Below are 11,429 nucleotides of genomic sequence, written 5' to 3'. Positions count from 1 at the left end.
GAACCCAAGAGTGGCCGGGACTCTGAAGGGACAACAAGCCCCAGTAACTGGGTCAGCGAGGAGGCTGGGGCGGACCTCCAGGACGCCAGGCGTGGCCCCCGCCCCACGCCGCCCGTGATCAGGGGTCAGGAAGGTGCGGTTAAGGTACCGACCAGCCGCCCTGCCACGAGGGAGTCTCCTCGGGTTGGCTCAGCAGGAAAGCCAGCGTGGACCGTGAAGGTGGGGGGCCCCTAGGCCAGGACCAAGGGCGGCGTCTGGGAGCTGAGAGCGGCCCCTGCCCGACCAGCAGCAGGAAACAGGGCCCTGTCCTGCCCCCAGGAACTGAGCTCTGCCACGGCCTGAGCGCCCCCGTGGCCCGCGCTGGTTTCAGCAGGTGAACCTCGAGCCGGGGCCCGGCCGTGCCGCACTGACTGCGGACCTACAGGCAAAGCTGATACATGGGGGTGGGTTCTTCCCCCTCACTTATCCCTTGTTGCTGCGGTAAAGTACACATAACGTGACATCTACTATTTTAACGGTTTTAAAGTACTTGTGTGACCATCACCTCTCTGTAGGTCCAGAACCTTCTACCCACCCGGACTCGCTGAGTGAACCCCCAATTCAGGTCACTGAGGACACAACTGGAGAAAGTGGTTGCGGGTCTCTCCCGAGGCCACCGGAGCCCCGGGAAGCCCCTGTGGGACGTTCACCAACGACCAGGCCACAGGGCCGCTTCCTCCAGACAAGCCCGCCCTGCTCACTTTCTCCTCCCGGCCCAGGGGAACCCCACGCCCGCAGGGGAGACTGGCTCTCTGGAGAACATTCTGCCCAGGACAACCTCAGACGCAGGAAGTGGCACGACCTTTCTCCTGCCCGAAGACCCCCGCGCAGCTCAGGCCACCTGGCAGGGAAGAGGAAGGCGCCTGCCCTGCTCTGGACTTGGGGCATCTGGAGTCAGCGGGTCACCTCCCCCCGGGCATTTCCGGACATCCTGGCTGGCATCTGCACCCCGGAACTCCTCCAGGGGAGGGTCTGGGCGCCAGGCAGTGAGAGGGGGGCTGGTCAGCACGTGGCCTGTCTTTGGAGTGGGTGGGGGCTGACAGGACCCCCGGGCACCACCTCTGGGCAGCACTGCTGGTTCCTGGCCAGAAGCCCACAGGAAGGCTGCAGGCCCTGACCTCCCCAGCACCTGTCACCGTGGGCACTGCTGATCTGCTGGCCCCACGACAGGTCCTGACACAGTGCCTCCCCTGGAGAGGAGGTCCTGCAAAGCGCCCCTCTCCGGCCAGGCGTGAACCCGTCCGTCCAACCCAGTGAAAGCATGCGCATATAATGGGTATTCACACATGTGCCCCCGTGGTCTGCAGGGTGGGCGAGTGTGAGCCATCACATCACGGTGGCCACCTGCCTGTCCCCTCCCACAACCAGATGGGACTAGGGGTGGGGGTCTGGGGGGCATTTGGGGCCCTCTTTTGACCACACCAAGACCCTTGTCCTAGAAACTTCTTTCTGCCCATCAAAATAATTGGGAATGCAACGAACCCAGTCCCAACATTCCCCACCCCCTCAAGTCTGCCAGCCTCAGCTTTCTTCTTTAAAACCTTTCCATTTTTGCAGGAGACCCAAATGAAGGTCGAGGCACCATGGGGGTTATGGGCTTGGCTCAGTGCCAGCTGCGGGCTCAGCAGTCCCCTCATCTGTTTGAAAGGCCCATTCATTTGTAACGTGGGTGAGATGGTGCTCGCTTTGCAAGGGTAAGAGGAGCCAGTGTCTGGCCCTTCTATGGGGCTCCGGAAACCTCACCTGCCTCCCTCACCCCTGGGGAGCGGACCTGCGCGTCCCTGGCGAGGTGGCACTGGGGAGTGGATGTGAGCTCTCCCACGGACCCAGTGTCCTGGCAGGAAATGTAGTTACAGTGAGATGAGAGCACAAATACAGGCCACACGTGTGAGGGTTCCATGCTCCCCTCTCCACCGTGGCGACAGGAAACAGTGTTCTCCCTGATTGTGTCTCGGTCTGTGCACTTCCTGGGGAATTTGGAAAGTACAGAAGAACACGGAGAAGAATCTAAAAACCACCCAGCTTGTGGCCAGCAACTGCCAGTGTGTGTTTTTCTTCCCAGAAAGACTTGTAGAGAGAACAAACTGATGGGTCCCAGTGGGCTCAGTCGTCCCATACACCAAGAGGTGGTGGGTTCGAGTCCTGGTCAGGGCACATATCCAGGCTAGGGGTTTGATCCCTGGTTGGGGCACGTGTGGGAGACAACCAATCCATGTTCCTTTCTCACACTGATGTTTTTCTCTCTCTATCCCTCACTCTAAAAATCAATAAAAATTTAAATCAAATTAGAAAGGTGAAGGGATTAAGGAGTACAAATTGGTCGTTACAAAATAGTCACAGGGATGTGAAGTACAGCATCGGGAGTATACACAACAATATTGTAATGACAGCGTACGGTGCCAGGTGGGTGCGAGACTAGCCGAGGGATCCCTTCGTAAGGTGCATACATGTGTAACCACTATGTTGTACACCTGAAATTGTACATGATATTGAATGTCAACCATAACTGAAATATAAATTTAAGTTTTTAAAAATAAAATTTGAAAATCAAAAACAAAAAGAAGTTCCCTGGCTGGGTTTGAGAATGTGTGAATTCTGTCTCTAAGTGAGACGGGTGATGGCTTCAGGTCGCCGAGGTGTGCAGCTCTCTGCAGAAAGTGTGTGTGTGTGTGTGTGTGTGGGGGGGGGTCTTCACGCAGAGAAAGGCAAGCCCGTGAATGTCACCCCCGATATCGGTTCGTTCACCAGGGACAGCAAGATGCACGGCAAGAACGTCACAGGAGAAGACGGCCCGCAGGACCAAGTCCACGCCTTCCGTCGACGCGCAAGTCAAAGTGCCTCCGTGTACCTCTGTCCTGACTGCTGACTTCCATGGAAGATCGGGGTAAAATTACACGACTCCTGTCTCGATAAGGCTGCATGTCTGTAGACAGAGCTGTGTGCACGTGTCCCAGGACAGAGCAGCCGGAGCGCTAACAGCGAGGTGCCGTGGGGGACCAGGGCTGGGCAGGTGGACGCAGGGGAGAACCGGACCTTGAGCGGCTCCTCTGAGCCACCCTCCGAGCACACGGGCCTCCCAGGTCGGTCCAGGTCCACGGGAATGTCGTCTGCCCAAATTCTCCGTGCGGGTTATTCTGTAAAACCAGGCAGATGCTGCCCTGATCAGGACATGGCCCTTCCCTGGCCCGGCGGGAAGGCTGCCTGGCAGAGGCCAGTAGACCCACTGGATTCGGGACGGACACGAGTAGGGATGCCTTCCCCGCTGAGGCCCGAGGCCGCTGAGGGAGGTGCCATCTTCCCAGCTGCCTCTCCCAGGAGCTTGGCCCTCTTACCCGCAGTGCCAGAGCACTCACCCCGTCTGCAAATTCACCTCCCACCTTGTGCAGGTGCCGGACGCCGCGTACACGTGGGCACCCTGCTGCTGGGCACCCTACAGTGGGAAAGGCCCGGGGTCCCGGGGCAGGAGCCGTCGTGGCCATTGTGCCCGGAAAACCACAGACCAGCTGACCACCTGAACCATCCCCGTCACAGTGACCCGAGGATGCAGGTGACCCGGGGGAAACGGAGGCTTGGCCACGTGAAGAGCCGTGTCCCCATTCCGGGGGGGAACTTGGGCTGCCAGGACCATATTCTGAGCACTTCAGCCCAGCAACAGCCACCTTCCAACCTCCCAGACCGGCAGTTAAGGGGGAACCCCAAGCCTGCCCAGACTGACCCCCCCCACGCCCTCTGCTATCGGAGGCCAGGAGTTGTGGGGCTGCGAGTCGGCCCCCTCCTCGAGGGTGGCTGTTCCGCGCCCAGTGCTTCGCTGGCAGGGACACCTCCCTGCCCCCAGCTGGGTGCCAGCGGAAGCCTGTCAGAACAGCTCACTTCCTCGGCCGGGCTGCGGGCCAGGTTCCCACGTGGAGAAATGAAAGTCGGGGCAAGTCCCAGGCTGCTTCCCAGGAAAGCCCCTGCAAAGCCCCACGGCGGCAGGTTCGCCGGCTCATGTTAGCCCAGGAGGAAAGGGGGTTTCTCTCTCCCAGTCTGCAGGCCTCACCTGCCTGTCGCATGTCCCAGTCTGGCCCTGACGCTGGCTGTCACCGGCGTGTCCTACAGTCTCCAGGGAGAGGGGATGAGGGGCCACCCCATCAAGGCCAGTGCCCGCCGTACCCCATGATGGGGGGCACTAGAACACTCCAGCCTGCATCACACCTTTCTGGGCCTTTCTTGGGGCGCAGGTGTCTGCACATTGAATTCTGCACTTACTCGGGGAGGGCCTCAGCCCCCAATTCCAGCCTTCCCTGCCCCGTAGTCACCCATCTCTCTCTCGTCTGGGATGTTTCTCTTTGGTCTCTGATCTCTCTAAGTCCCAACTAGTCTGTACAGACGACATTCACTGACCTTCATCCAACAAGCCTGTAATGGGCATCCACTCTGTGCTAGGCCCTGGGAGTGGGAACAAACCTCCAGGCAGGGGAACAGCCCGTGCAAAGGCCCTGGGGCAGAGGTGCTTGGACAGGGCAGAGTGGCTGAGCTCAGTGAGGTCCAGGGTCAAGGTCGGGCACTGTGAGGGTGTGAGCTGGGAGAGTGAAATCTGACCCAGGTTTTGGGCGGTGCCCTCCCGGCTCCTGGGACGTGGGTGGGTCTCTCCAGAGGGTGTTGGCCCTGGCCTCTGGCTGCGGGTGACTCCACTTTCACATGGGGTTTCCCCGGGAGCTGTCTCTGTGGCAAGGAGCCCGACCAGGAAAGTCCCGGACCACAGTCAGCGAGGAGAAGGCGGCTCCAGGCCGGGCCGGTGAGGCCAGGCCAGCAGTGCCCTGTAGAGGCTCCTGAGGGCACGGGCTCTGACACCACAGAGGGCCTGCGGGTCCGGAGCCTCCATCGGGCCCTCTCCTGTGGGACAGCAGGACACCTTTGCCTCAGGCTGGTGTCCCTGCCTCGGTCCGGCCTGGCCCTCAGTTGTGCAGGGACACTCAGGGAGGCGGGTGTGGCCCACTGTCCTGAGGGGGCAGCCTCCCCCTCGCCTGGTGGACAGCTGTGTCTACAAAGGGAGATCGGAAACCTCCCAGCTCCTCTGCACGGCGGCGTCCAGGGGGTAGACTGGGCCAACAGGGAGCTCGGAGGGACACGCTTTCCACAGAGACGGGAATGGCCTGGGGGACAGGCGAGCAGCTGACCGATGGCCATGGCCGGTGTAGGTGTTAACGAAGCCCTGCTGACAGGGGTGACAGTGAGCCCCTTTCTTCCCAGCCAGAGCATCTGCTCTCCCTGGAGCTGGCTGCTCTCACCACCCTTGGTCCACTAAGAGGAAGTTGGGTGCCCTGTGCCTCCTCTGTGCCCTTTGGGCCCCAGTCTCCCTCTCTCCTCCTCCGACCTTGACCTCTGCCCCAGACGGCTGGGTCACAGTGACAAGAACACGACAAGGGGAGGTGACTGGAGGCCCGGAACATGTGCTCCTGTGCCTGTGCGCCACCCAGGACACCGACTGGCCGTGTTCTCGAGTCCTCAGGGCACTGCCAGGCGCAAGGACACATGCTGCCCATGTTTAGAGCATGACCTTCACCTCCTCTCTGGACGCCCGAGAATCCCGCCTCCCAGCCCCTGCTCTGTCCACCAAGGCACCCCATCCAAGACCTACGACCTTCCTGCACTCCCACCCCACACAGACTCTGGCGCTGCCCTCACTGTCCCCTCCTGCCCATGCCCTTCATTCCATTTGCACCCCGCAGGCTTGCCCTTGGCAGGGGGTGGTGTTCTCTTGTGAGCAGGAGTGATGGACACCTGCCATTCAGACATGAGCAAATCCGATCCCATTCTACGGAGTCCACTCCGACAGCCTGGTCATGTCCGCACGTAGCCCAACACCTCATGCCCCTCGCCTGTGGTACTCACTAACCCATCTCAACCCCATGCACCCGGCAAGTCGCCTCCTTATTTTTCCATTTCACAGGTGAGGAAGTTGAGGCCCAAAGAGCTGGGCAGGCTGCTTCGGGCCACCCAGCACAGAGGGTGGTGCTCACTTAAGAGTGTAGATCAGCCCTGGCCGCCCCCCTCTTCAGCCCCCCTGTGTCCTTTGGGCCCCTTTCTCCCCAGCCAGGGCACCTGCTCTCCCCCCTAACCAGTGGGGACACCTCCAAAGGGAGGCATGCAGTTTTGGAGGAGAAGGCCCGAGCCACCGTGTGTTCCTGCTGACACAAGATCGAAGATCGGGCTCCCAGGCGCAGGCCGCTGGTGCTGGATGGCAGCTGGGACCCGGTCGCGCCTGCTGCGGACGGCCAGCCCAGGCAGCAGGAGAGCTGGAGGAGGACCGGGATAGCCCAGGGCGCTGCCCAGCCTGGCACCGTGGGCGAGCCCTGCAGGATGGAGGCACCACTGATGGCTCCCAGGTGGCTGGGTCTGATGCAGGCACGTGGACAGCCCCCTGGCCGGGCGCAGGCGGGGGACTCCAGGGCGGCGTGGCCACCGGCATTGTGGGACGCGGGGGCGCGGGGAGGGCAGATGTGCTGGGCCCCAGGTTCTGGGTGGGAGCCAGGCGTGGCATATCTTCAAAATATTTCCAAGATTTGAAAGACAAATGCCTCTGTGAAAGGCATCGCTTTTGGTAATTGGAGGGAACGGATAACAGGCACGCTGAGAAGAGTGACAGCTGAGGTGGTCTGGCTGCCGTCCTCGCAGGGCTGGGCGCAGGCGGGATAACTCAGAAATCTTCGCCTCGAAGGGCCAGGGCCGAGACGCGCTGAGCTGTGGGCGCGGCTGAGTAATAAGGTGACATTCTTGGAAACCCAGGGTTTCGGTCTAAACAGAGGGCGGCGTAGACACACAAAAGGCGAGGTTGGACGTCCTCCTGCTCATTTAAGTTGGGATGTGGTACGTGCTTTGCATTTCTGTATGTGTTTATTTCACGTTCTAGATCTACCCCAGGCCAGTCCCGTGGGAAAGCCGGAGCACCGTGACACCAGCAGCCCTCCCTCCTGCCCGGGCCGGTCTCGCAATTCCATTCCCACCCGAGAGGCAGCAGGAGCAGCGAGGGCGCCGGAGGGCACAGGTGAGCCTGGCACCTGAGCGGCAGGAGGGCCGCCCAGGGGCTAAGTTTTGGACAATTTCAACTTCAAACAGAACAATGACTGTAACTCATTGAAGGAGTGAAAACCCACACGTCCAGAGAAACACTGTTTAAAACCTAAAACGGAAACCAAATAAAACAGCAGAAGACTGGGGAGAGGAGAGGGAAGGAGGCTCTCTTGAAGGCAGCGAGTCAGCCAGTGGATGCAGAGGTGCTGATGAGTTCAAGCCTCTCATCGGCAGCCCCCCGTGATCACTGATGACCCGGGACCGGCAGCGGTGGCAGGAGCCACCAGGTGCAGGGGCACTGGGGACCAGGGTACCTCTTGGGGCTGAAGCAGAGCGCCTGTGACTTGGTAGTTGCCAAGGTGGGAATACACCTGCAGAGTGGAGGCCAAAATGGGGGCCCGGGGTCGGCTCCTGAGCAAGCACTTGGGACACACTGAGGGTCTGACCAGCGCTGACTGCCAGCCAAGACGTTTGGGGTGGGGATCTCTGTGGGGCCCGGGCTGCACTACACAGGGTGGGCGTTGAACAGCACCCTCGCCAGCGTGACAGCCCCAAACTCCTCCAGATGTTGGCAAACATCTCCTTGGGGGCAAAGTTAAGGTTAAGAACGGCGGCTCCAGATCCAACCTCCAGGTTACAGGAAGCCAGGGAGGGGACAGCAGACAAGTTAAAGAGCCCAGGAGGGGCGGGGAGACAGATCTGGAATGTGCGACGCTGTCCACAGCCAGGTCATCAGGAAGAGTCTAGACAGACTGATGAAGAGGCTGGGAAACCAGCGTGGAGCCTGGCAGGCGGGGACGAGTGGGGACCTGTGGACGGGGACTGGCGTGGGCCCTGCTACAGGATGTCCTGAGGCGGGAGGTGGCGCGCCCATGTTGTCCTCACCCCGGAAGCGTGCCAGCACCAGTGTGCAGCGTTACACCTGCTTCCAGCACCGCTCACTGGAGCGCATGCACCGTCAGTGCTGCGAGTGGTGCGTGTGCCGTCTTCCTGGGGAGGGTGCGGCCCTTCCCTCTCCTATTCTTTAAACTTTTTATATCAGTTTTCACAACCCCCCCCCCATTAGAATGGTTATTACATAAACACAAAAATGAAAGATGAGAAATTAAAGCCCTCGTGCACTGTGGGTGGGAATGTAAAATGATGCAGCCACCTGGAAAATATTATGGTGGTTCCTCAAAAATTTAAAAATAGAATTATCATATGACCCAGCAATTCTACTTTTGAATATACACTCAAAAGTGAAAGCGGGGTCTTGAAGAGGTAGTTGCACATCCAGGTTCACAGCAGCATTAATCACAGGAGGCTAAGGCAGAAGCAACCTGGGCGCACCGTGAATGACGGATCAGCATGTGGTCCAGCCACACCGTGGAGTGTTACTCAGCTTTGAAAAGGAAGGAAATGCTACACGTGCCACAGCATGGATGAACCTCGGGACACCACGCTCAGGGAAATAAGCCAGACAAGAAAGGACAAATACGGTGTGATCCCCCTCATACGGGGTCCCTGGAGCGGTCAGATTCATGCAGAGAGTAGGATGGTGGGTATCAGGGTCTGGGGCAGGGGGATGGAGAATTCGTGTTTCATGGAGACAGTTTCAGTTTGGGAAGATGGAAAGTTCTAGAAATGGGTGGTGCTCAATGCCACTGAACGGTGCACTTAAAAATGGTTAAGACGGTAAATTGTATGTGATGTGTATTCTACCACAATTTCTGAAAAGGTAATGTGGGTTCCAAAAGGTGGGAGGGTCCTGCAGTCAGGCCCCCAGACCCCGGCCCCCCACCAGGGACCAGCTCACACTGTGAGAACCTTCCTACGTGGTGACGTGGCTGCAAAACGCTCCCAACCTTGAGTCTGCAGCCCCATTTCTGGGAAAGTGCCCCGAGGAAAAGGTCTCTGGGGACAAAATGTTCCTCCCAACATGGTTTTAATCAGGAGAAGCTGCCAACAACGGAGCGTCCGCGGGAGCGCGGGGGTGGGCTGCATGTAAGCACCCCGAGGAACAGGGCAGGCCCGGCCATTTGGGGCCGTGACCCAGCAGGGCCGTCGGAGGGCTGGGAGGCGCGGCGGCTTTTAACGTGCTAACCTGCACTCACCGAGAAAGGACGAGGTCGCTCACTCCCTGAGCTACAGGACACACGGGCCTGGCCGCTGTAGGCTGTAGGCTGGAGGCTAGGCTTCTTTTTCTTTCCTCCATCTCCAGCAATGTGGCTGCAGCCACTTTCACAATAACGTAATTAAACATCAAAACTGGGAGCAGCGTGGCTCTAGGGCGGCCCCTGGACATTCCTGCCGTCGGCTTTCCCATGCTGGCATCATCATTGGGCTCTTCCCTGTCGGGAGAACCATCTTGGGGCAATTAAGGGCTTTTCCATGGGGAAGGGCTCTCTTATGTCTACTGGGGCACCCACCCCAGCGAGGGGAGTGCTCCCCACCCTCAACTCAGCCTCCTGCGAAGCCCTGAGGGGCCTGGGCAGCCTCACAGAGGTGGGCCTCGGGCTAAGGCCCGGGTGGCAGCAGCCCCGAGGCCTGAGGCCCTTGCACTTGGCCAGCGAGGCCGCCAGAGCCAGGTCTGGGGCCCGCACGCACGCTCCTCGCAGACCCCCAGGGACAGGTCTTGTCTGGCTCCCCAGGACTTGTTTGGGTTTCCTATCACCTGGTTTTGCTGAAATGGCCAGGGAAGAGGGTGGAGAGTCCGTCCAATCAAGTGCTTATCTCGTCAGGAAATGCCCGCACAGACACACCCAGAATGATGTTTAATCTGGGCCTCTGAGGGCAGTTACACTGACACATTTATTAACCATGACAGCGGAGACGCCAGCAGGGGATGCAGGGCTGGGGGCGGCTGGGGGTCGGGGGTGGGGGTGGGGGTGGCCTTGCTTGTGCCTTGTGCCGCGGAGGGAGCCTGGCACTCCCGCCCCAGCGCTCCTGGGCGTGGACCCAAGAGACCGCAGCAGTCTTCCTCGGAGGTGACTCATGTGACTGACCTTTCAGAGCCATCTAGCACCATCAATAAAAGCTGGTCTCCAGCTGGAAATCCCCCTCAGAATCCCCCACAGGCCTCCAGAGAACAACTTCCTCCCAGAGAGAGCGAGGGCTGGGACCCATGTCACCTGCAGTAACAGCCGGGCAGGTGAGGGGCCTTGGAGGGGCACCGCTCTCGATCCCCTCCAGCCTTTTCGTGCCCCGCCCCACTGCAGGGCACTCTGGGTCTAGTCTGGGCCTGGAGGCACCTGGGACCGTGTCCCAGGACCACTGGATAGGGTGGGGACAAGGAAGTGTCACCCACCTGTCCTGCAGGGAATCATGAGGCTGGGTCACCCTCAGAGCCCCACGATCCAGCAACCTACCCTGCTTGCTGCCCCATCCATTCTCCCGCGTCCCCTCCTGTCTCCACCTGCCTACCTCACCTGGGCTCCCTTCCTCAGGTGGCTCTGGAGAACCAGTCCAGGACAGCCAGCTGGGCGCCAGGGCTCGGCAGCCGGACCCCTCTGGGCACTGTGGGGTCAGGGCCCAGGCCTGGCAGGATGGCTGTGAGAGGAAGGTCCCAGTGTGCTCACGGACAGACGGGCAGACAGGCAGCGCGCGCTGCGGGCACAGGCCCAGGTCCCACTGCACTCAGGGAAGAGCTGGGATCTGAGATCCAGGCAGCTGCTTTCTACATTTTTTCTGAGGGCCAGCTCAGAGTTTCTGGGATCTAAAACCCATGACCACCCCGAGTGGACGAGCCCTCAGGCAGGCAGGCGGTGGGCAGCGACGGGGTACCAGGGGTCCTGGACTGACTGTGGGGGCCGCAGAGCACTGTGACTGCCCGTGCTGCCACGGAGCTGCACTCCGACCGGGTACGATGGTAACTCCTATGTTATGTGTACTTCACATGCACGTCCTGGGCTGTGCTGGGCCAGGTTTGGGCAAGGGTCCCATGAGGCTGTCAAGGGGGCTTTGGGCTTTGCCTCCTTCAAAGTCCTACCCAGAGTGAGCTGTGCGCTGTTAAAGGCACACCCGCCCTTTAACCCGAGGTGGTCAGCAACTTCACCTTCAGCCTCTGTACTGACTTACAAACCTCCCAAAGACAGGCCCCGGCTCCACAGTGTGCTCACAGACAGATGGGCAGCCCTGGCCAGTGTGGCTCAGTTGGTTGGCAGTCGTCCCATGAACCAAGAGGCTGAGGGGTCAATTCTTGGTCCCAGCACATGCCCAGGTCGCAGGCTTGATCCCCAGTTGAGGGCATGCAGGAGGCAGCCATCAAAGAGTGAGGGGTGCGCGAAGAGATTGGACAAAAATCTTACACCTATGGATGAAGACAGTGGCGGGGGGGTAAGGGCATAGGGTGGGGT

This window comes from Cnephaeus nilssonii (genome assembly GCF_951640355.1).
Source record: "Cnephaeus nilssonii genome assembly, chromosome: 3".
Lineage (NCBI taxonomy): Eukaryota > Metazoa > Chordata > Mammalia > Chiroptera > Vespertilionidae > Cnephaeus > Cnephaeus nilssonii.
Note: the sequence above shows the minus strand (reverse complement) of the source record.